This window comes from Entelurus aequoreus, linkage group LG25 (genome assembly GCF_033978785.1).
Source record: "Entelurus aequoreus isolate RoL-2023_Sb linkage group LG25, RoL_Eaeq_v1.1, whole genome shotgun sequence".
Taxonomy (NCBI): Eukaryota; Metazoa; Chordata; class Actinopteri; order Syngnathiformes; family Syngnathidae; genus Entelurus; species Entelurus aequoreus.
In genome coordinates this window covers 19,148,032-19,174,412 of record NC_084755.1, presented here as the reverse complement: position 1 = coordinate 19,174,412, position 26,381 = coordinate 19,148,032, and the positions used below count along the sequence as shown (strand labels likewise).

At 38.9% G+C, this 26,381-nt stretch overlaps 2 protein-coding genes across 7 annotated transcripts in view; one reads left to right on the top strand and one right to left on the bottom strand.

Annotated features, from left to right (window-relative positions):
• The window catches only part of glis2b (GLIS family zinc finger 2b), a 78,172-nt gene that overhangs the window by 30,229 nt on the left and 21,562 nt on the right, over nt 1–26,381 (bottom strand). The gene's annotated exons all lie outside the window — the stretch shown is intronic.
• Nucleotides 5,811–26,381, top strand: part of tfap4 (transcription factor AP-4 (activating enhancer binding protein 4)) — a 77,790-nt gene continuing 57,219 nt past the window's right edge. For 2 of the 5 annotated variants that reach the window (XM_062036926.1, XM_062036920.1), the window contains exons 1-3: nt 5,811–5,917; nt 7,600–7,826; nt 15,175–15,320. The gene's annotated coding sequence lies outside the window, so the exon portion shown is untranslated. Of the gene's footprint in view, nt 5,918–7,599; nt 7,827–13,035; nt 13,118–15,174; nt 15,321–26,381 lie in introns of all 5 variants that reach the window. The other 3 variants (XM_062036924.1, XM_062036922.1, XM_062036923.1) reach the window with 3 other exon arrangements.

Sequence of the window (26,381 nt, the reverse complement as noted above, 5' to 3'; positions counted from 1 at the left end):
TAAAGTACAGGACTATATAAATAAAATAAATAATACAATATATTAAATGTGCAACTTTAAAATAATAATTTGGTTCGATCGTAGGCCAATTTAAATCATAATTACTGCATAACAATACCAGATGAATTAAACGTTACACAGATCACGTCATTTCCTGGCAGTAAACTGCAAACATTGTTTTTTATCAAGTTTCTCTATGTTTACATCTTCACACTTTGCACTATTTTATGATGCATTTCTTACATGTTCCTGATTTTCGCCCTTTCATTTTAAGTGGTTATTGTTAAGTGTTCAGTGTGATTTTAGAATTGTGTTTACATTGAGTGTTTGCCATGGTCCTGTTTCCTGTACTTTCTGCCTCAGTAGCTAAAGGGATTATAATCAGGGGAAGGTTACATTTGAAATTAAAATGTTGACATTTAATATATAGGTCATAAAAAATATCAATAATTATCAATGTCGACCAATATAAAAAACGTATACATCTTAATAAGTTTTTCGCCATATTGCCCAGCCCTAACATTATTTACCATATTTTTCTGACTATAAGGCGCACTTAAAATCATTTTTTTCCTCAAAACTCGACAGTGCGCCTTATAACCCGGTGCGTCTAATGTAAGGAACAAGTTTGGTTGAGCTTACTCACCTCAAAGCTATTTTATTTGGTACATGGTGTAATGATAATTGTGACCAGGTGGCAGTCAAACATAAGAGATAAGTGTAGGCTGCACTATGATGGCAATATGACTCAAGTAAGCAACAGCAAACATTTTAAATGTTCCATTGAAAATATAGAACATTACACACGGCGCTCAAAAATCTATCAAAATGTTTTAGTACGACTTTGGTAAGCTATGAAGCCGCACCGCTTGATGGATTGTCGGCACATTAAACATACAAGTATTATTATGGTGTGTGTATAAGGTAAGACATTATCCGGCGTTTTGTTTCGTAATATTATGCAAAAGCAACTTTTCTCACCTTCTGGTACCTGCTGATCTGTATTTGGGATCTGCATAAGTCCGGAAAAAGTCGATAAACTTTTTTTTTTCTCTCTATCTTCTTATGGGACATTCATCCTCTGGTGTTGCCATTTCTAATATAAAGAAGTGTAAAGTTCTTACTTATATCTGTCGGTAAATTCGCCTTGAAAGCACTAAAACATACCGGTGTAGTGAGTTGACATTATTCACCAAAGGAACTTTAGTTATTAAAGTTCCGTTCGGACGTTTTTTTCGGTGTAGTTGTTTCCGGATGAGGAGATGCTGCTCCGTTATTGATTGAAGTAAAGTCTGAATGTCATTAAAACAGTTAACTCCGTCTTTTGGCACTTCTTCCACTCCCGTCCTTGCACGCTACACCGCTACAACAAAGATGACGGGGAGACGACGCTGCCAAAGGTGAGCCACGTAAATAAAACCGCCCACAAAACGGCGCATCCGGAAGCGACTGTCAGAAAGCGGCTTGAAGATAATCCGTAAAACATCATCTATGCAACATTTTGACCAAAGAACCACCATTACATGTTATGTAGACCACAAGGAAGTGTTTTACATTTAGAAAAAAATAATAATAATATGACTCCTTTAATGCGCCTTTTATATGAAAAATGATCAAAAATAGACCATTCATCGGCAGTGCGTCTTATAATCCGGTGCGCCCTATGGTCCGGAAAATACGGTATATGGCACGTGTGCAGCATGCATGCCTCTGCGCGTGTGCAAGCCAACATAAGACTTTTGGCTTAGACTTTGAGGATGATTTAAATTCTTTTAAAAATGTTTCTAATATGCAAGTCATTCATCACTGCAGGTCTATTAACACCAGAAGCACAGTGCCTGCATACATCATCCACCCACACAAACTATTTTTTTCCTTATTCACTAAGCATTTTGACAGGAAACCTCAGTTTCCACTCCTCGTGCTGAAGGCCTCTATTTCTGCAGAATGTTTATTCTTTTTTCTTTCTTTTTTTTTTTGCTGTTTTCCACTTTTAGTGAGCCGTTTCCTTTTCCCGTTATGCCACTTAATTGACAAATTAACAGTATTTGATTTAGATGTATGCTTTCCACGCACAGTTTGTTAATTGGACACATATACAGAGCCAGTAGGTTGCTGTGGGTTGTGTCGAGACGGTTTCAACACAAACACATGCAACTTCTTGAAAAGAAATACATTAATACAAATTCATGTGAGAGTGCATAGCGAAGGGAGTCTGGGAAACAGAAGAAAGGATCAAAGAGAGATTAAAAAAACAGCAAAAAGGAGGCGAGTGGCGGAGCAACAGGAAGCTTCTCAGCGAGCACCCGATGGCCTCACGCCAGCGCGTTCAGACACCGAGGAATTCCAGGCGGAGAGGAGGCGAGGAGGGAGGGAGAATGTCAAGATGGAGGAGGGCGGGGATGGAATGTTTATGGAATATTGTTTACAAACAACACGCGGACAGTAATGTTAGGCTCAGTGTTGCCATTAAAGCACTTTTTGCGTCTTTTTACGCATAGAAATCAGGACGCAAATTTCTGGATTTTTTTTTTTTTTTACCGCCCGGTTTTTGCTTGTTTTTTTATCGCTTACCGTATTTTTCGGACTATAAGTCGCATTTTTTTTCATAGTTTGGCCGGGTGTGCGACTTATACTCAGGAGCGACTTATGTGTGAAATGATTAACACATTACCGTAAAATATCAAATAATATTATTTAGCTCATTCACGTAAGAGACTAGACGTATAAGATTTCATGGGATTTAGCGATTAGGAGTGACAGATTGTTTGGTAAACGTATAGCATGTTCTATATGTTATAGTTATTTGAATGACTCTTACCATAATATGTTACGTTAACATACCAGGCACGTTCTCAGTTGGTTATTTATGCCTCATATAACGTACACTTATTCAGCCTGTTGTTCACTATTCTTTATTTATTTTAAATTGCCTTTCAAATGTCTATTCTTGGTGTTGGGTTTTATCAAATAAATTTCCCCCAAAAATGCGACTTATACTCCAGTGCGACTTATATATGTTTTTTCCCTTCTTTATTATGCATTTTCGGCCGGTGCGACTTATACTCCGGAGCGATTTATACCCCGAAAAATACGGTAATTGCTTTTCGCCTGTGTTATGTTTTGTTTATATTTGCCGGGTCCAATTATTAATTATTATTCATTATTGGTCGACTTCAAAGTAATGCACTTTCCGGTTCAATTTCTTACATTTTGATTCGCCGAAAGTGTTATCGATCACAAATACTATATTTCCGGTATTAGGACTCCCGCCATAGGCGCCGATCCCCACGTGAGATTGATGGCAAATTCTTTCTCATCACCAAGCAAAAACCGTGCATGCTCAGGCCCCTTCGACACTAAGCCGGCTAAGGTTAGAGCAGGTTAAGGTTAAACTGCTCAGTGGCCTAGTGGTTAGAGTGTCCGCCCGAGATCGGTAGGTCCTGTGTTCAAACCCCGGCCGAGTCATACCAAAGACTATAAAAATGGGACCCATTATCTCCCTGCTTGGCACTCAGCATCAAGGCTTGGAATTGGGGGTTAAATCACCAAATTTGATTCCCAGGCTGCTGCTCACTGCTCCCCTCACCTCCCAGGGGTTGATCAAGGGTGATGGGTCAAATGCGGAGGATAATTTCACCACACCTAGTGTGTGTGTGACTATCATTGGTACTTTAACTTTAACTTCATCCAGGGTAAATCCCACCGAACCTTATCGTTGTCCACATACACACAATGGTTGTTTAAGACCGCCTCCCCTTTCCATCCGCCGGCGCAACGCGACCTAGTACGCATGCACGGAAAATGCGCACGTCATAGTCAACTCCAGTGTTGCTTTGTGTGTAAGTTCTTAAATTGAACTTATCTGAACAATATCCAGTGTTGTGGTATTTCAATTAACTGGAATCCAGTGTGCTGTGGGGCCCTATTGTAGGGATGGCGTGGCGAAGTTGGTAGAGTGGCTGTGCCAGCAATCGGAGTGTTGCTGGTTACTGGGGTTCAATTCCCACCTTCTACCTTCCTAGTCACGTCCGTTGTGTCCTTGGGCAAGACACTTCACCCTTTGCCTCTGATGGCTGCTGGTTAGCGCCTTGCATGGCAGCTCCCGCCATCAGTGTGTGAATGTGTGTGTGAATGGGTAAATGTGGAAATACTGTCAAAGCGCTTTGAGTACCTTGAAGGTAGAAAAGCGCTATACAAGTTTATCATTTATTGTAGTGACTCACACCTGAGCCATCATACATTAATCAAATATTTAATGGACATGTAAAGAATGTGACAAAGAACATTTTACAACAATCAAACTAGGGATGTAGATATCTGGTCAGGACACTCCTCACTCTTTTGCCTTCACCCTTATTGTCCATTCGTTTTTGGTGACTTTATTTACTCTGGACCTAGACGTTGAGTCCGCGACATACATGGCGGACAATAACTGATACAGTCTGCTTTGCCAGTCCAAAAGCATTTGCCGTTTTCCGTAGTCGACGGCCAGGTAATACAAAGCACACGCTACTTTTTTTATCACATCCACGGGAGCCCCCATTCTCGTTGACTCTCCTTCGACAAATGGACAAAGTTTTTCGGTAAGTAGAATCACAGCTGACCTGGACATCCGAAAGTTCTCCTGCCGTCTGAGAAGTGTTGTATCCCAAATAGCTGCAATCGCTTTCTCTTAAGGTATTCATGATTTCCATTTTCAGGCAGGCACTTTGTGATTTCCCTTCCTGGTTAGATGACCCGCCCTATCTTGCCTCTGATTGGACTAATCTCAACCATTCGTGACTCATCATAGTAAACAACCAACCAGTCATGGATGTTCTTATACGTGCAAGCACATCTTGGAAGGAGGAAGGGGAGGGGTTAAGTAGCCCATGGAGAGAACAAGGAACTCAACAAATAAGCGGCGTTTGGTAATTTTAACGTGAAATAGATTATATCGATATTACGATATTTCCTAATTCATATCTTGTTTAAAAATATATCTATATATCTTACAAACTCGATATATCGCCCAGCCCTAAAATGTATGTCATTTATTTTCTCATCTGGTGGGGACCCGCACCCGAGTAAGTACCGCTGACATGCATGTGGCCAGATGTGTATAGTCAAGATGACAGTGATTCATAAACGCCATCTGACGGAGATCTCCCATTGTGTCAGTAAGCCTTATGGCCTAGTAACCAGAGGGATTATCCCTCAGCATCAGTGTTAAAATGCTTGCTTTTTACATCCATTCAAGTGTTTCAACAATAATGCCAGATAGTCCTTCAGTAAGAGCAGTGATAACCAACCATGTTCGTAAAATGGACCTTCCACTCCAATCCTGCAGATGGCAGCTTTCCATAAAACCATTTCTGTATCTGCATTGTTTTGTTGCAATGGTTTCACAAATCTTTTTCTTATTTTTTTTAGGAATAAACACTAATTAATGAATGTCGTTAATTAGAGAAATAAATAAATGACGGAAAAATGATGATTAAAAAAAACATTAGGGATGGAAATCTTACAACAACTTACAATCCGATTCTGAATACTGAGATGACGATTTGATTCAGAATCGATTCTTCATTCAAAAACCATTCTCTATTCAAATCGATTCTCGCAAGATATTGTTTGTTATGAAATAGGAAAACAATTTAATACAGGTTACAAATAAATCTATTTTTGTGGAGTTAAAAACTCAGAAGTGTCAATCCATGCCCTACATGGTGGAAAACTACATGGTCAAAACCATTGAGAACTACAATTCCCAGAATGCCAAGGGAAAATGGCCACCAAATTACTGATTGAAGGCACCTGAAAAGGAATGGAGGTTCAGTCAGACTCATTCACCAAACAAGCTGTGTGCAAGGAAGAACAGCAAGCAGCCACAACTGCAAGATCTACTCTACAAGTTTCTCCAAACACACCAATGGTCGGTGACTATGCTTGTTCATTTCATGACCATCGAAATGCTTACTTAGATATGCTTAACTTGTACCTGCAAGCTTCTTGATTTGCTTACTAAACTATCTTAATTTGTTTGTTTGAACTGCTGGGTTCAAGTGGGAACCACTGCATTTCAGTTTGAGCATTGATTGCATACTGTGTTTGACCAGTTTAAAGCAAGTTTAAGTTGGTTTAAAGCTTAAGGTAAACTGGCAAATGGTTAAAGTTAAAATGTTTAAAGTCAAAGCTTATGGTTTAATGTTAAGAGTACAAAAGATTAATGCAAAGTTAAAGGATGAATTCATGTTTAACTCTTGCTAAAAGTTAAGCTTGAATTTAGAATGTTAACAGTTTAAAAGGCTTTGAGAAAAGACGATCTACAAGCTCGTAGCCATTCTTGTAGTTTCTTTATTCCCTTTAATTACTCTAATTGTTGACTGGATTGAGTTCAGTTCATTTAACATGCTTGTTCCATTCAATTAATTTAAGTTAATGATTTAATTAATTTAAAATGGTAAATTAATAAGCTAGTTCATTTACATGCATTTAATTTCAATCAATCAATGTTTACTTATATAGCCCTAAATCACGAGTGTCTCAAAGGGCTGCACAAGCCACAACGACATCCTCGGCTCAGATCCCACATCAGGGCAAGGAGAAAACGCAACCCAATGGGATGACAATGAGAAACCTTGGAGGGGAACGCATTTAAATAGAGATGGTGCGCTTACTTATACTTATTATATACATATAATATTGATCTATATTCTATTTATATAATGTCATCTTTCTTATAAATTGTATTAGAGAAATATTCTTGATATAACATATTAAAAATGTCCATTTAATAATACGAAATACACATTTTTCAATGTTTATCTGTCGGGACTGTATCCACATTTTTAAGACATATTTTGGTTCAATTATTTCCTGGCTAAATAAGGACCCTAAGCAGAATTTTATTTTGAGGGCCACCCCTCCATTATAATTATGTGAAACAATTTTTATCTATCCATTTTCTACCGCTTGACATTCTCGCAGTTTCGGAGGGTGCTGGAGCCTATCCCATTTACAGTATTGATGTATTCAACAGCGACAGTGTACAGTAATTAACATTGCTGTAAATGTACCAGAATTAGCCAAAAGTCTATTTTTGTCCCTGAACAAATCTTAACATTGTCTACTTTAAAACACTAAAATGTTTATACAGTGAGGAAATTTTGCAACCCAATTAAAGGCAGTTAAATACACTTCGCTCTAAAACTCTTGTTAAACGCTATGCATATATACAATAAAGTATAGCACAGACAATTTAAGCTTCCATTTTTATACTTTTCAATCAAACCTAGATTTAATTTGATGCATGTTTTGTTCAAAAACTGAGCAGGGCTGGGCGAATTGGCTGAAAACTTTAACGATATGTTTTTTGTCAAATAACACATTTGATGATTAATAATAAACATACATTTGCATATCTTCCTGACCTGTGACTTTGTCCACCAGTATAACATTACCAGCCTAACATTGGCGCTGTGCACTTTACATTCTGATTAATGACACATTCAAAGTATCTAATTGTATTCATTAAACTCCTTTGTAGATAAACAACCAAGTGCAAGGACATGTTATTAAACAGATTTTTTTTTTCTCCTCTTGCATCCGTTCCAGCTGTCAGATTACGGAACCAAACCATACGCTTTTCATCAGCCAAAATACTTCTCGGTACAGCAGAGCATCATCAGTCAACAGATAATCCCCCAGAGGACGACAACTTTGCCGTGTTTACGAAGCGTCGCTTGGGGCACTCCACACACTGGTACAGTCTGCTTTAAAGAGTCATCTCACCACAGTGTGGAGCACTTCACAACATGGCAACATGGCAGTGTCGGGAGCTGGTGAGCCCTAAGCACAACACACAATCTTAGAGGGGTTGTCTTTAATTCTAGTCAAGGATATACCAGATTTTATGGACCATAGGATGCACTGGATTGTAAGGCGCATTAAAGGGGGTCATAATTATAAAAAAAAAGTTTCTACATTTAAAACACTTCCTTGTGGTCTAAATGACATGTGATGGTGTAAATGTTAGATTGTTTTACAGATCATCTTTCTGACAGTCTCTTCCGAATGCGCCGTTTTGTGGGTGGTCTTATTTTCGTGGCACACCTTCGGCAGCGTCTTTTCTCCGTCATCTTTGTTGTAGCGTGCAAGGATGGGACTACAAAGGCGGAAGCGCGCAGATTTTCAGGATTTATGCAGATCCCAAATACAGATCAGCAGGTACCAGAAGGTAAGAAAAGTTGCTTTTGCATAATGTAAAACAAAACGCCAGATAATGTCTTACCTTATACACACACCATAATAATACTCGTATGTTGAAGCACAGTACAATCCGAACGGTGCGGCTTCGTAGCTTACCAAAGTCGTACTAAAACATTTTGATCGATTTTTGAGTGCTGTGTGTAAAGTTCTTTATTTTTAATGGAACACATAAAATGTTGGTGTTTACTTGATTCATATTGCAGTCTACACGTATCTCTTGTGTGACTGCCATCATATTGAATAGAATAGAAAGTACTTTATTGATCCCTGGGGAAATTCAGCACCACAGTTCGCTTACAAGACAATAATAATCCATCCATCCGTTTTCTACCGCTTATTGCCTTCGGGGTCGCGGGGGGCGCTGGAGCCTATCTCAGCTACAATCGGGCAGAAGGCAGTCTGCACGTATCTCTTATGTGTGACTGCCATCATATTGCAGTCTACACGTATCTCTTGTGTGACTGCGATCATATTGCAGTCTACACGTATCTCTTGTGTGACTGCCATCATATTGCAGTCTACACGTATCGTTTGTGTGACTGCCATTATATTGCAGTCTACACGTATCTCTTGTGTGACTGCCATCATATTGCAGTCTACACTTATCTCTTATGTTTGACTGCCATTTACTGGTCACACTTATCATTTCACCATGTACCAAATAAAATAGCTTTGAGGTCTGTAAGCACAACCAAAATGATTCCGTACATTAGGCACCATCGAGTTTTGAGAAAATGAAAGGATTTTAAAGTGCGCCTTATAGTCCAAAAAAATACGGTACAAATACATTGGAGGTAGTAGACTTACTTGGCCAATGAGAATTTTGGCAAAATGAGGGTAAGACGTTTATTTTTGGTCGTTGTGTGTTTTCTGACGTATATATGACGTCTATAGCGTGTTAGAGGGCCACTGGTCCCTAAATACTGTGTGAATATAGCGGCGGAGTGAATCAAAAACGGCTGCAAAATTGCCTCAAAATTATTATATATATATATATATATATATATATATACTACTTTGACAAAATAAAAGCAAAGTCCGCCAGCTAAACTTTGTCTATATACATGTGTGCATCTTTATAAACAGTCATTATCACATGTTCTTTTATTCTGTTTTATTTTCATTGCGGCTATATCGGCTGTCTTTAGTTAACGTAAACAAATGATACTTTGTTTTTATTCGGCACTCTGCCTGTCCTTGCTTTAAAAATGCTCAAAAGTTTAATAAGTTATTTTTATAAGAGTTATATTATTTTTATGAGCTGCATAGTTCATACAGTATTTCTGAATAAAGTAGTCTTTTTTTGTTCGCACATATACCTACGAATACAGTGGGACCTTGACTTATGAGTGCCCCAACTTAAGAGTGCTTTTTATTTTTTTATTTTTTTGTTAATCAATCCAACAAAACAATACACAATAATACCATAATACAATTCCAAAATCAAACACGGCCCAGCAACATTCAAAATAGCAATCAACAGAGCAATTAAGAAGACACAAACATGACACAAAACAATCCAAAAGTAGTCAAACAAAAATGAATAATAACAGTATTAATATTAATAAGAATTCCAACATAGCAGTGATTAGAAATCCCTCTGACATTATCATCACAGCCATTTACAGTATAAAAATGTAAAAAACATTTAAAAAAATGAACAATAGTGTCACAGTGGCTTACACTTGCATCACATCTCAAGTTTGACAACAGTGTGTCCAATATTTTCCACAAAGATAAAATAAGTCATATTTTAGGTTCATTTAATAGTTAAAACAAATTATTCAATGGATCCCATATTACAATACATGACTCATTATTATCTAAACTAAATAGTTTTTTTCTACTGAGTATACCAGTCAGTTGGGGAAAAAAATAGTGTTTTGAGGTACGAACAGTCTCATCTAATTGTTATGCTTTAAGATGCAAGCAAATATTTGAGTCACAAGTATCCCTATCATGGTGTGCAATACGGATGTTGGTATTTTTTGTTTTATTTTATCTTTTATGTATACATATTAGTGAGCAATATGCCACTATGTAGTATTTATTATAATTGTTTGGGTTTTTCATTATGTTTGACTGCTCCTGTATGCAAAAACCTTCACTGCAACAATGTATTGTCCCCATTGTGGGATAAATAAAAGTATATCCTGTCCCGTTAGTTGGCATAGAGAATGTCATAATGAACCTCGTAAAATCCGGCAAAAACATTCGGGGCCTCAGGCGTATGCACTTTTTCGCGGAAAAGTTGAGATGTATCAAGAGTGATGTGGAAATGTGCGGTACCTCATGCCAACTTCAACATACCGTGGATAGTTTGGCAACATACAGAGTTGGTCATTCGGCCTTTACCAACATTAGATTTCAACAATGTAAAAGATTGAGGCAAGGACACAAAATGTAAGTTTTTCGCAAATGCATTTTAATCCTTCATATTCATATTTGTGAGGATGTCTATTTTTTTTTATCTATGCAATGATTTTGCCAACTATTGCTGTCACAATGTGTTCCTTTGACTCCAGCACAGCTTGGCCAGCCGGTGGTTGTGGCACATTAATGGCACCGGACACGGAGCAATGTCCCGACTTTGTCACATGGCTGCTACTGCAAGTAGCTCTCCTGTGTTGTTATAAATTGAGTAATCAAACAGGAGTCAATCTTTATCCCTTTTGATAAGATGGCATGTTTAAATTCAAAATATAACATCATTTTCACATTAAACTCTAATCTGGCTGTGAGCAGGCTACCCTATGAACACATTGTGTTGTACGTTACATAAATTATTTTTAACTTGGGGGTAATCCGAGTCACCCACATGTGCTCCCACCTCTTAAAGTTTTATACATCATTGCAGCTACTTATTTCAAACAGGGTGGCACTACTTTGCCCATCCATCTTATTCTTCACCCCATTTCCTGATGTAGTACCACTTATTTGTTCCTGTGTGACGTACTGACTCCACAGCAGTGACAACTTTGCACACTTTTCCCATTCAACCCTCTTTTGTTAGCTGTAAACGTCAGAGGACAGCTTGCCAAAAAGTATATTTAGCAAAAAGCACCTCCTACTCCTTTGTCTGTGAATTCCTTCATTTTCGCCGTCTTGCTCATTATTTTTATGTTTTCTATGCAGTGCAGTTTGGGATCTCAGGCACATGGCTAATTTTAAATATGATTTGCGTGTTTTAAATGGTGGCGTGGACAAGGGAGTGGCCAGCCACTCCAACATATGCGCTCAATTCCACGTTGATTGGTAAGAAAATAAATGTGCCTGGGTTAATGCGTGCGCACACTTTAGTAATACATCTGAATTTTGTTGTGCGTACAACATTTTCTGGATTTGAACGTACACCGTTTTTAGTAAGTCTTAAATACATGATGTCCCAGGTCTTACTCGCTAGCATTGGCTTACAGCTAGAGATCGACATTCCAACCATGGGATGGAAGAAAGGAGTATGAAGAACAGTGCTGGGAAGAAGTTGATATGAATTAAATTACCGTATTTTCCGGACTATAAGGCGCACTTAAAATCTTTTTTTTTTTTTTTTTGTAATAAACGGAATAATTCTTGTTTTGCTCACCGACCTCTAAGCAATTTTATTTGGTACATGGTGTAATAAGTGTGACCAGTAGATGGCAGTCAAACGTAAGAGATACGTGTAGACTGCAACATGATGGCAATATGACCATAAACACCAACATCAATATGTTCCATTGAAAATTATAGAACATTAAACAGTGCTCAAATCTATCAATGTTTTAATACGACTTTGGTAAGCTATGCAGCCGCTCCGCTTGATGGATTGTCGGCGCATTAAACACACAAGTATTATGGTGTGTGTATAAGGTAAGCTATATTTGTTGTTTTATTTTGCAATATTATTCAAAAGCAACTTTTCTTACCTTCTGGTACCTGCTGATCTGTATTTGGGATATGCATGAGTCCTGAAAAATTGCGCGCGTCCACCTTTTGTAGTCCGGACCGACAACGTAGTCGATAAGCTTCTTCTTTTTCTATATCTTCTTGTTATGGGACATTCATCCTCCGCTGCTGCCATTTCTAATATAAAGTAGTGTAAAGTTCTTACTTATATCTGTCAGTAAACTCGCCATGAAAGCGGTAAAACATACGGGTGTAGTGAGTTTACATTATTCACCCAAGGAACTTTAGTTATTAGAGAGTTACGGTCAGACGTTTTTTCACGGGACACATTTCCGTCCTTGTTGTTGTTTCCAGATGAGGAGATGCTGCTCCGTTATTGATTTAAGTGAAGTCTGAATGTCATTAAAACAGTTAGCGCCATCTTTTGAAACTTCTTCCACTCCCGTCCTTGCACGCTACACCGCTACAACAAAGATGACTGGGAGAAGACACTGCCGAAGGTGAGCCACGTAATTAAGACCGCCCACAAAACGGTTAATCCGGAAGCGACTGTCAGAAAGAGGCTTGAAAATGGTCTGTAAAACTTAATCTATGCAAAATTTTGACCAAAGAACCACCATTACATGTTTTGTAGACTACAAGGAAGTGTTTTCAATTAAGCAAAAAAATTATAATATGACTCCTTTTAATGTGCACTATAATCCGGTGCACCTTTTAATATAAAAAAGATCGAAAATAGACCATTCCTCTGCAGTGCGCCCTATGGTTCGGAAAGTACGGTTAAAAAAAAAAAATCAACTCGGCACAGCAATTTGAGCATTTCACTGTTGGTCTGCACCATACTGAAGCAGAACAAGTCTAATGCCAGCCATGTATGTTCAAATTTTTACTTAACAGGGGACATTTAAATATGGAGAAGCTGCTAATGGTGTGTTTGATGAAGGAGCTAGAAGGAAGTCCATTCTCCAAAGTAAATGTTGTACGTTATTATTACATTGCTTCATAAAACTGCTGTAGTTGTTTGTAGTACATTATATTGTTTTTATCACATTTTTCTTATTTAAAAATTGTTGAATTTAAATTCATCTGAAATTGGAGCCACTGCATACAACATATGTACACGTCATAAGATAGTTTACGACTAGTTGACTATCAAAACAGTTAGTTAGTTGCAGCCCTGCTACAAATCATTTTTACTATGTTTACTCTGGTCAAAGATCCTCTACATGACAGAAGTACTCTGCTGTTCTTAGAACTCTGCTACAAAATGTTAATTGCTTCTTAGTTTTGAATGCAACTTGTAGGCCTGATGTCATTCTCGCATTTGGCCCGCCCTCAACTGGTTACATAGCCTTAGTCCGGGGGTCTGCAACCTGTGGCTCTTTAGCGCTGCTCTCGTGGCTCCCTGGAGCTTTTTCAAAAATGTATGATTTTAGAAAAAGATGGGGGTAAAAAATATATTTTTGTTTTAATATGGTTTCTGTAGGAGGACAAAATTACACAAACCTCCCTAAATGTTAGAAATCCCACTGTTTATATTAAACATGATTCTCAGAGTATTTGGCGAGCGCCATTTTGTCCTAATTTTGGCGGTCCTGGAACTCACCATAGTTTGTTTACAAGTACAACTTTCTTCGATGCCGGAGAAAGACATATTTTATGCTACTCATTTTGTCTCATTTTGTCCACCAAACGTTTTATGCTGTGCGTGAATGCACAATGGTGAACTTTGTTGATGTTATTGACTTGTGTGGAGTGCTTATCAAGCATATTTGGTCAGTGCATGACTGCAAGCTAATCGATGCTAACATGATATTTAGGATAGCTTTATGTACATAAATGATAAATGGGTTATACTTGTATAGCGCTTTTCTACCTTCAAGGTACTCAAAGCGCTTTGACAGTATTTCCACATTCACCCATTCACACACACATTCACACACTGATGGCGGAAGCTGCCATGCAAGGCGCTAACCAGCACCCATCAGGAGCAAGGGTGAAGTGTCTTGCCAAGGACACAACGGACGTGACTAGGATGGTAGAAGGTGGGGATTGAACCCCAGTAACCAGCAACCCTCCGATTGCTGACACGGCCACTCTACCAACTTTGCCACGCCGTCCCCATATTGCTTCATTATGCCTCAATTGTAGGTATATTTGAGCTCATTTAATTTCCTATGTCCTCTGTGTATTTATATCTGCATTTCTCATGACATATTATCTGTATGTAATATTGCCTACGTTTCTGATAGTGGTTTGTGTGCCGTTATAGACCACAGCGAACGTGACCTCGCTTGCAAAGATTGTAATAAATCCATTAGACAGCCCGCCATTTCCTTTTAACTTGGACACACACATCTATACCTTTGGCCATTCTAAGCCATATATAATAGCTGCAATCGCCCGTTGCCTTCTCTTAAGGTATTGATTTGTGATTTCCAAAAGCGCCTGTACATGTACAAGAAGGAGAAACACGGGCATGTCTGCATGATTACCATTACCATGTATTGATTAACGTGGACCCCGACTTAAACAAGTTGAAAAACTTATTCGGGTGTTACCATTTAGTGGTCAATTGTACGGAATATGTACTGTACTGTGCAATCTACTAATAAAAGTCTCAATCAATCATTTAGAGGAGTTGTCTGACCCCCTGAGAAGTCTGCGTTTTACTAATGTTTTCCAATGTTGTAAAAATGTGAAGAATAAATATTACATTTCAACATTTCTGTCAACGAAGATTTGTGTCAGCCTGCGACAGTCATTTTGATAGTAGGCTAATATAGCTAATATGGACACTTACATCATGTGTTGCCTTCATTATATCACTTATAGAAGGATTTTAATTTTTTGCGTCTCCAGACAATTTTTTTTTTTGTATTTTCGGTCCAATATGGCTCTTTCAACATTTTGGGCTGCCGACCCCTGCCTTAGTCTATTAAACCCATCTCCATATTGACTCGCACAATGTCCTTCACTTTTACTTTGAAACCCCTCCGCACCACTTCAGTCCATTCCTGTGGCCTTTCCCCACAGGCGGTGATGCAATCCTCAGACTCCTGCGTGCAATCACAAGGCCCCGGAGTTGCACGGTCAGCCAGGAAGAGGCGTGGGCCACACTGCTTCTCACTCATGCAGCCCCAACTCATTGTCGGTGACTGATGCAGGAAAGGCGATAAAAGGTAACTGTGCAGTTTAACGACATTATCAGGTAAACATGTTTAGTTGTGCTGGCATGCCCGAAGATGTTTGGGTTTTCCATTTTAGTATCTCTGTGGAGGGTAAACCCCACCAATCCCCCACTCAGCAGCTGCATGTGGTTTATTGGGGTTGCTGGATGAGGTCTGCATTTCGGAAGTGAGGTTTTTGGCTCCTTCTCCATGGCCTGTTCTCACATTTTTATTTTTTGTAGCAGGCTTTTAGAAGAAAATAAATCAACTGCATGTAGTTTAATTATTTCCATGACTGGTGTGTCCAGAAAATAATAAGCTTGATCCCTTGCAAATGTAAAAAGTAATGTTGTGGCATGCTTCTTCGTAAGGATGGACATGTTGCAACGTTTTCCTGAAATGAACGGTCAATAATGCAGTAATTGTCATTTTTATTGGGGAAGTCTGAATGTTCTGAACTCCTTGATCCATAACATAGATATACAGTCATGGTCAAAACAGAACTTGCCTCCAGATGGTCTTATCTTTGTCCATGTGATGTCAGATGAAACAAAAATTCAGCTGTTTGGCTACAATACCCAGCAATATGTTTGGAGTATTATGCTCTGGGTCTGTTTTGCTGCCAATGGAACTGGTGCTTTACAGAGAGTAAATGGGACAATGAAAGAGGAGGATTACCTCCAAATTCTTCAGGACAACCTAAAATCATCATCCCGGGCGCAGTTGGGTGTTCCAACAGTACAATGACCCCAAACACACGTCAAAAGTGGTAAAGGAATGGCTAAATCAGGCTAGAATTAAGGTTTTAAGAATGGCCTTCCCAAAGTCCTGACTTAAATGTGTGGACAATGCTGAAGAAACAAGTCCATGTCAGAAAACCAACACATTTAGCTGAACTGCACCAATTTTGTCAAGAGGAGTGGTCAAAAATTCAACCAGTAGCTTGCCAGAAGCTTGTGGATGGCTACCAAAAGTGCCTTATTGCAGTGAAACTTGCCAAGGGACATGTAACCAAATAATAACCTTGCTGTATGTATACTTTTGATCCAGCAGATTTGGTCGCATTTTCAGTAGACCCATAATAAATTCATAAGAACCAAACTTCATGAATATTTTTTGTGACCAACAAGTATGTGCTCCAATCACTCTATCACAAAAAAATAAGAGTTGTAAAAATTATTGGAAACTCAAGACAGCCATGACATTATGTCCTTCACAAGTGTATGTAAACTTTTGACCACAACTGTCGATTATAGTGGATATCTGTTTGTTTGTAGCTCAACGCTCTCTTCCCATAGCTTTCATTCACTTTAGACAACAAACCGAGTCCACGAGTCAATAGTAAGTACTATCAATACCATTAGTGCTCATTCACAATACTGTGTTGTACATTTTGGCTGAGCTCCTGATTTTAAGAGGGAACATTTGGCAATAGTTCTGTTTCAGTAAGTATAGAAGGCTTTAGTTTAATAACATTCCCATTCCCAAGGGGCGCCGGAAGTTGGCAGACCCGTCAGCGATCCCATTGAATGGGATTGTGCTGAAAATCTCAATTTCCCCTCGGGGGTTAATAAAGTACTTCTGATTCTGATTCTGAGATGCAGCAGGCAAGGAAAAATATACATACAAAAAGAAAAGATCGTAAAAACAAGGTATCCTGCAAAATAAAACCAATAAAAATTATAAATAAATGATTACCGTATTTTTCGGACTATAAATCGCAGGGTTTTTACATAGTTTGGCCGGGGTGCGACTTATACTCAGGAGCGACTTATGTGTGAAATTATTAACACATTACCGTAAAATATCAAATATTATTTAGCTCATTCACGTAAGAGACTAGACGTATAAGATTTCATGGGATTTAGCGATTAGGAGTGACAGATTGTTTGGTAAACATATAGCCTGTTCTATATGTTATGGTTATTTGAATGACTCTTACCATAATGTTACGTTTACATACCAGGCACGTTCTCAGTTGGTTATTTATGCCTCATATAACGTACACTTATTCAGCCTGTTCACTATTCTTTATTTATTTTAAATTGCCTTTCAAATGTCTATTCTTGGTGTTGGGTTTTATCAAATAAATTTCCCCCAAAAATGCGATTTATATTCCAGTGCGACTTATGTTTTTTTTTTCTTTCTTTATTATGCAATTTTGGCCGGTGCGACTTACACTCCGGAAAATACGGTAGGCATTTCAAAATAATACATTATGACTTTTAAGCATCGTATTATTTCGGTATATAAGTGTCTTGTCTTAATTCACATATACATATATATATATACACACATACAGTATATGTGTGTATCTACAAAGATACAAGGCATTGCTATTGCGACATCTAGTGGACACATTTAGAACAGCAGTTTCTTTCATTCAAAAATTTCGGCTCATTTTTATACTTTGCAACCTCATCCCGCGGGCCGAATAAAACCTGTTCGGGCCGTACATTTGATACCCCTGATTTATAGCCACATGTTCCAATACTTAAGTCCATGTAGCGCTCTCCATTGGAGCCCAGGCAATCAACTAAATGCACTTAAAACACACCCACCCTAGTTTATCAGCATTTCTTATCCAGACCTCCCTCGAAAGGCAGCGGCCATGACCAAAAGGTCAGGTCAGGAACTCAACACGCTGGCACCTTAAAAACACCACACACACAAAATGCAGACAATGTGCGAAAGAGTGCAGTGAGAGTCACAGGTGTCAAACAGCTTCGCCCTAATAAGAGCTCGACACAAGATACTCCATCAGCACCAGTGCAGACAGACTGGGAAAAAATCCAGAAATCTGTCCCTCTAAGAGTGCAGATTAATAGCGGTGACTCCGGTATGGAAAGTGAGGTTTAATAGGCAGCAATATGTGGTTGTGTTTCACCGCTGACTGACTGCGGTGCTATTACATGTCTGTCACCCACGCTCTTTCTGCTTTCTGGCCTTAGTACTGTAGCAGCACTGGGAGGAGTCCTCCTGTCTCTCGTTATTTCCTGTACTGGGCCTATGCAAGATGTTTTTTTTTTACAAAAAAACCTTAGGTAATACGAGCCTGGCAACAGATTTATGCAACATGGCTTCCATGGGGCAGCGGATGGCTCTGGGTGTGGGCTGGTTTTCTAACGTTCCCTTGTGGGTGGACACTTCTTGTCGCTGCAACAGGCAGGAAGACATTTGTACCAGTTAGGGTTGTACGGTATACCGATATTAGTATAGTACTGCGATACTAATGAATCATTATCGGTACTATACCGCCTCTGAAATGTACCGGTCCACCACAGATAGTGTGTAGACAGAAATGGGAGAACGGATGCATTTTGGCTTAAAAACTAACGGTAAAGGTGAAGTTATAACACTGAAACGCCCTCAGGAAGAGGTGCTTTAAGACATGGCTAGCTAGCTACCGGCTAAAGTCCAGTCACTGTCGGCAGTGTTAGCTACTTCTAAATCACTAATCCTCACCTCCATGGCGACAAAGTACCTTTCTTACAAGTTTCATCACTGCAGGACGAGGAATAGCCTAACATGCTTCACTACACACCGTAGCTCACCGGCGTCACAATGTAAACAAACGCCATTGGTGGATCTACACCTAACATCCACTGTAATGATAGCAAGTACAGTAGCTTATCTAGTCGATACTATGATTACGTCAATATTTTTTGGCATCACATCATCTTTCGTTTTTTTTTTGTTTATATTATGTTTATAAACTCAAGAAATATGTCCCTGGACACATGAGGACTTTGAATATGACCCTGTAACGACTTGGTATCGGATTGATACCCAAAATTGTGGTATCATCCAAAACTAATGTAAAGTATCAAACAGAAGAATAAGTGATTACATTTTAAGACGTGTAGATAGAACATGTTAAAAGAGAAAGTAAGCAGATATTAACAGTAAATGAATAAGTAGTTTAATTATTCACTTTCTACCACTTGTCCTTAATTTTGACAAAATAATACAATGATAAATGACAATATGTTACTGCATACGTCAGCAGACTAAATTAGGAGCCTTTGTTTGCTTACTTACTACTAAAAGACAAGTTGTCTTGTATGTTCACTATTTTATTTAAGGACAAACTTGCAATAAGAAACATATGTTTAATGTACCCTCAGATTTTTTGTTAAAATAAAGCCAATAATGCAATTTTTTGTTTTTAGAAAAGTACCGAAAAGTATCAAAATATTTTTGGTACCGGTACCAAAATATTGGTATCGGGACAACACTAGTACCAGTATAAATCAAGTAGGGGTTAATGCACGATCGATTCCCACTTCTTACCACTTATCTTTCACTCTTCTTGTGTTCTTGGCTCCACCCTGATGCCTTTATTTGTTGCGCCTTGCATCCAAGCGAAAGCGAGAGACAGATGCAAGAGGACACAAGAGGACAGATGGGGGCTGCCTGAGATGGCGACGCACAGAGTTTGGCGTAATGTTGCAAAATGGAGTAGCAGCTGTCTCTGGATTTCTACCTTCATTCTACAAAGGATTTTTTTTTAAACACTGTAGGCACTAGGTTTGTACGGTATACCGGTGTTAGGCCCCCTAAACCACACCTAACCTTACCCGTGTCCACACACAACAATGCCACCGTTTAAGACCCCCGCGCCCCTCCGTCCGCCGGCGCAACGCGACCTAGTACGCATGCAGGGAAGAAAAAAAAAACGTTCATCTGCTCCAAGCTCTCTAGATGACTTTACTTCACTGTAAAGTAATTTAAAAGCGCTATATTTTAAATATATATATCCTGTTTTGTGGTATTTCAATGAACTAGAATCCAGTGTGCTGTGGGGCCCTATTGTAGTGCATCACACTTGAGCCATCATAAATTAATCAAATCTTTAATCGACACGAGAACGTAGACAATGCGGGACACGAGGGGATGGTGCCCTCTTTCAGCTGCGCGCTAATGGCCATTTCACAGTCACATCCATAAAGCAATATTTGTAGTCACACACTGCCTATCATGATCACATCCACAGGAGGAAGGGACCAAGTTTTCCAGTAAGTAGAATCACAGCTGACTGTTCGAAAGTTCTCTTGCCGTCTGAGAAGTGTTGTATCCGAAATAGCTGCAATCGCCCGTTGTCTTCTCTTAAGGTATTTTTTTGTTATTTCTAAGCGCGCCTGTACATGTACAAGAATGAGAAACACGGGCCTGTCTGCATGATCCACCTCCATCTTTGTTATGAAGCTGGCTGTGGTGCGTTCTTTCTGATGTCACTTCCTGTGTGGGGCATCACTTCCTCTCCGAACTAGCTTTGTAAACAAGCAATGAGTCCATACAAAGCTAAGTGCCGGAGATTCAAGGAACACACGGCTGACTTACCCGTGTAAACATTTGTCCGAGGAGGTGGACCTTTAAACGATGGTTTAGTGTGGCTGAAACGGGGCTTAGGGTAAATAATCATTCGTTTCAGGGGTTAAGCGACTTGGTGTAGACATGGCCTTAGTATAGTACCGCGGTACTAATGAATTATATTCTGTACTATACAGCCTCTAAAAAGTACCGGCCACCCACCCATTGGCGTCGTCACGGTTAGCTAGCTAGCGGCTAATGACTATCCGCAGTCTACAGTGTTGTAATTGCGTCTAAATCATTAAACCTTGTCTTCATGGAGATGAGTAAAATACATTTATTTCAAGAATCATCCCTGTAGGACGAGTGATAACTATTCATGCTTCACTTCATACCACAACACACCAGAGTCATGACTTCTGTTAAAATGGTCTGAAGTTGGCAAAGTCAAGACAAGATTACTCTATGATCAACAATTAAGACAACCATCTTAACTTTGAATACTCATTTTGGAAGAATATTTTCACCGCAACACAACATAAACACTACAGAACAAATTCCAAGAATTCCCTGCAGCACCAACTCTTCCGGGACGCTACAATGTAAAAAAACGCCATTGGTTGATCTACACCCAACATCCACTGTGATGATACCAAGTACAAGAGCGTATCTAGTCGATACTATGAATACATCAATATTTTTAGCATCACAAAATTTTTCATTTTTTAAAATGTTATTATGCTTATATACTCAGGAAACATGTCCCTGGACACACACTTTGAATATGACCAATGTATGATCCTGTAACTACTTGGTATCGGATTGATACCCAAAATTGTGCTATCATCCAAAACTAATAAGAATAAGTGATTATTACATTTTAACAGAAGTGTAGATAGAACATATTAAAAGAGAAAGTAAACAGATATTAACAGTAAATGAACAAGTACATTAATATTTTTCTACCACTTGTCATTCATTTTGACAAAATAATAGAATGATAAATGACACAATTTGTTACTGCATTTCTCAGCAGCTAAATTCAGAGCCTTTGTTTGCTTACTTACTACTAAAAGACAATTTGTCCTGTATGTTCACTATTTTATTTAAGGACAAAATTGCAATAAGAAACATGTTTAATGTACCCTAAGATTTTGTGTTGAAGCCAATAATGCAATTTTTTGTGGTCCCCTTTATTTAGAAAAGTACCGAAATACATTTTGGTTCCGGCACCAAAATTTTTGTTTCATCTGACATCACATGGACAAAGATAAGACCTTCTGGAGGAAAGTTCTGTGGTCAGATGAAACTAAAATTTAGCTGTTTGGCCACAACACCCAGCAATATGTTTGGAGGAGAAAAGGCGAGGCCTTTAATCCCAGAAACAACAGGTTGGGTCTTGGGCGCAGTTGGGTGTTCCAACAGGACAATGACCGCAAACACACGTCAAAAGTGGTAAAGGAATGGCTAAATCAGGCTAGAATTAAGGTTTTAGAATAGCCTTCCCAAAGTCCTGACTTAAACGTGTGGACAATGCTGAAGAAACAAGTCCATGTCAGAAAACCAACAAATTTAGCTGAACTGCACCAATTTTGTCAAGAGGAGTGGTCAAAAATTCAACTAGAAGCTTGTGGATGACAAAAAAATAAGAGTTGGAGAAATTATTGGAAACTCAAGACAGCCATGACATTATGTTCTTTACAAGTGTATGTAAACTTTTGACCACGACTGTAAAAATAATTCACAATAACCCTTTTAAGCAAGCGGAAGTGTCTCAGATCATGTTTTGGGGATTTTAACCATGTCAAAATATTGAGTTTTTATATTCAATTTTACATGTATGACTCAGACTACCACAGCTCGGTTTCACTATAGCTGCTGTTAGAATATAGTTTACACATTTTGTCACGTAGTTAAAATGTGATTCTGAATCAAACCTCACCCAGACTATACTTCCAGCAGCCCCCCAGTTAAATTGTGTTTGAGACCCCTGCTGTAGATGGTAGAGGCTAATGAATGCACTAATTATGTCTCATCAGTCTCTGAATGAAAAATTAAACTGAGACATGATTACATTTGTGCTCAAAGTCAGATGACTACTTATTTAACACGCTCATGTCAACATTTTGAAAGCTCTGTTCAACTTGACTGACTGAACAGAGGGAGGACACGAGAGGGACATTAAAATGCAGTGAAACTGGTTTTAATTAATGTATGACAGACGTTCTACAGTCAAAGAAATCTGAATTTATTGTTTGAAAAGCATAGAAAATAATAGAATTACAAAAAATAAAACCATAAAACCTTAATTGTTCAATTTTGCAATAACACAAGTGTAAAAATAAGTTAACCGCACATTTTGCTGCATAATATATTGTCCCAGAAATTATTGCCGACAAATGATATCATTGTCAGATCTACTTGTCACTGCAGTAGTTGACTGTCAACCTGTTGATTCACTTTTTTCGCTCCATCGAACAGATCAGTGTATGGATGCAAAACTATGTTCTTCAGCTAAACTCAAACAAAACTAAAATCTTTAGTCCAAAGAAGCAAAAAAAACTTTTATTATTCATCTTGAGCCACTCTTCCTGAAACCTAACAATCAGGTTAGAAGTCTAGGGGTAAAAATGCACTCAGACGTAAACTTTAATTGCCACATTAAAAGTCAATAACATCAGAAGCTTTTTACCACTTAAAAACATTGCCAAAATTAAAGAGGAAAAATGTCCAAAGCAGACTTAAAAGCAGGGGTGGGCAATTAATTTTTACCGGGGGCCGCATGAACCACCCGAGCACTGCTGGAGGGCCACATCGACAATATTTCAATTAAATTTTGCTCAATATTATTTTTGATATATACCGTAAGATAAATAATAATAATAATAATAAAAATAATTTAATAATAGTAATACTTCAACATAGTGTGTGTAACAGCATTCCATGACTAATATAAATAGATTAACATTAATAATAAATGACAGTAAAATAAGCACACGTATGACTGAGGAGTCATAGTGTAACTTTGTGTGGTGTTTGAGTTGTCCGACTTTTTGTGTGGCCATAAACGCACCAGTGGTTTAGTGCTATGCGTGTTGGTGACAGATGACAAGTTGGTTTTGGCCTGGTTTGTACGGCAGAAAATGACTAGTTTTTCGAGAGAATTGTTTTACTCATGTTTTTGGTGTGGTTATGTCCGAATATAAACAGTTTTGCTCAATAAAGTGATCGATATAATTCCTGTCCTCGAAGCATCTCGATAGACGTTACAATAATTGAACGGTGTTCAATTGAACGGTGTTGACGAACACCGTTAGGGCCGCTTGTTGTCACTGTCACTCAAAGTTGCATTGCAAAATTACATAGAATAAATATGTTTATTTTGTTTAGAATTCAGATGGGATTTGATTTGGTGCGCGGCATATATTTGCTGCGCGCAGCGGATGCTTGAGCAGTGCGCAATTGCGCAGGCACGCACCTTAGAGGGAACGTTGCTTGGCAGTCCATGTCTTGTTGGAAACACGTCATTCTTAATCAACTTTTCTCTTTTTAGCGTCTCGGGTGTAAACCGTGCATCACTTGTCGCTGCATGTGCACCTTCACTCGCAGGTTACACACGGACACACGCCCATAAATAATACTTTTCAAAATAAAAGCAGCACAGTTGTATTGCGCGCACGACATAGATGTTTTTTCAACATTATTTTGTAATTTGTGATTGCAGCTGTTCACATTCACTCACAATCACGCACATGCATACGTCCACACGGAAGTAATACAAATAACGATTTTCAAAACAAAAGCAGCACCGTTGTATTGCACACTCGACATAGATACTTTTTAAAATGTATTTTGTAATTTATAATTGGCCTCCCGCGGGCCGGACAGGGACGCACTAAGGGCCGGATGCGGCCCGCGGGCCGCAGAATGCCCAGGTCTGCTTAAAAGACTAATGCATGCCTTTGTCTACAGCAGGTTAGAATACTGTAATGGCCTTCTCACTGAGCTCTCTACACAAGCTGTAAAGCAGCTGCAGTACATCCAGAATGCTGTTGATCGAGTCCCGACTAGAACCAGAAAATATGACCACTTCAGCGTAGTGCTTACTTAGTTCACTGCACAGCCCTTCTTGTGTACAAGTATTTTCATGGTCTTGTGCCAAAGTACACATCTGACATGTTAGAGCCATATGAACCATCTCGAGCTCTGAGAACCTCAGGGAGTGGTCTCCTGCTGGTGCCCAGAGCCAGAACCAAACACGGTTAGGCTGCGTTTCACTTTTATGCTCCTAAAATCTGGACTAGTCTTCCAGAAGACGTGAGACAGGCCTCAACGTTGGCAATGTTCAAATCCAGGCTGAGAGACGACAAAGAAAACAAACAATTTATCAATGATGGCAAAGTTATCGAGTTTATTTTCATTTATCGTCAATTAGATGTTTTGGACTATCGACCCAGGCTTATTAACAGCTCTTGTCTTTCATTTCCTTCTAAGAATATTTAAATACAATTCTGTGACAAACATAAAAGTACTTTTTTCCACTTTTATCTCATCCTTGGCACTATCTGTCTTCAAATTTTTGGTCAAAATCCATCCCAAGATGGGAAATAGCACACAAATATCAAACCTCAGATGATTTGGCTGAGGTCTTGTGTGATGTCATCCATGACAGTGTTTGGTCTGAACTTATTTTTCCTTACTTTGTCTGATTCAGAACTGTACAACCACAAAAAGTGTCCGGTTTTAGAGGTTCCAATTTTAATATGCTTTTAATACGAAGGCCTATTATGTAATAGTATTCATCCGAGTACAAAGTGCAACCTCACACCAGTGTAACAACACAACAGCATGTGCATTAAATTAGTGCAGATGCGTCTCCATAACACCACAGGAAGGTAAACACTTTAAGCGGCCAAACTTTTCCCTTCTGAGAATATATGCTGAAGTCTTATATAATGCTCGGTCAGACTTGGGGGGCTGACGGAAAATGCGAGGGAGGGACGAAGGGGAAAAACAGTTGAAAGCGAAGAGGGGATGGAGGGAAGAAAGGGCAGCTGCCGTCGAACAGGACTGGATCTGCCCAGACAGCAAGCCAGACCCAAGCCCAGACTTGAGAGCTTTATTTCAGCCGTGGAAAAAAAACCTCCCGATTGCTTAGAAGAGAAGCCTTCACCCTTTCTGCAGTCATGGTCAAAAGTTTACATACACTTGTAAAGAACATAATGTCATGGCTGTCTTGAGATTCCAATAATTTCTACAACTCTTATTTTTTTTGTGATAGAGTGATTGGAGCATGTACTTGTTTGTCACAAAAAACATTCATGAAGTTTGGTTCTTTTATGAATTTATTATGGGTCTACTGAAAATGTCACCCATAATGTGGGTCAAAAGTATACATACAGCAATGTTAATATTTGGTTACATGGCCCTTGGCAAGTTTCACTGCAATAAGGTGCTTTTAGTAGCCATCCACAAGCTTCTGGCAAGCTTCTGGTTGAATTTTTGACCACAGAACTTTCCTCCCAGAAGGTCTTATCTTTGTCCATGTGATGTCAGATGAAACAAATTGAGCTGTTTGGCCACAATACCCAGCAATATGTTTGGAGGAGAAAAGGTGAGGCCTTTAATCCCAGGAACACCAATCCTACCGTCAAGCATGGTGGTGGTAGTATTATGCTCTGGGCCTGTTTGGTTGCCAATGTAACTGGTGCGTTACAGAGAGTAAATGGGACAATGGAAAAAGGAGGATTACCTCCAAAT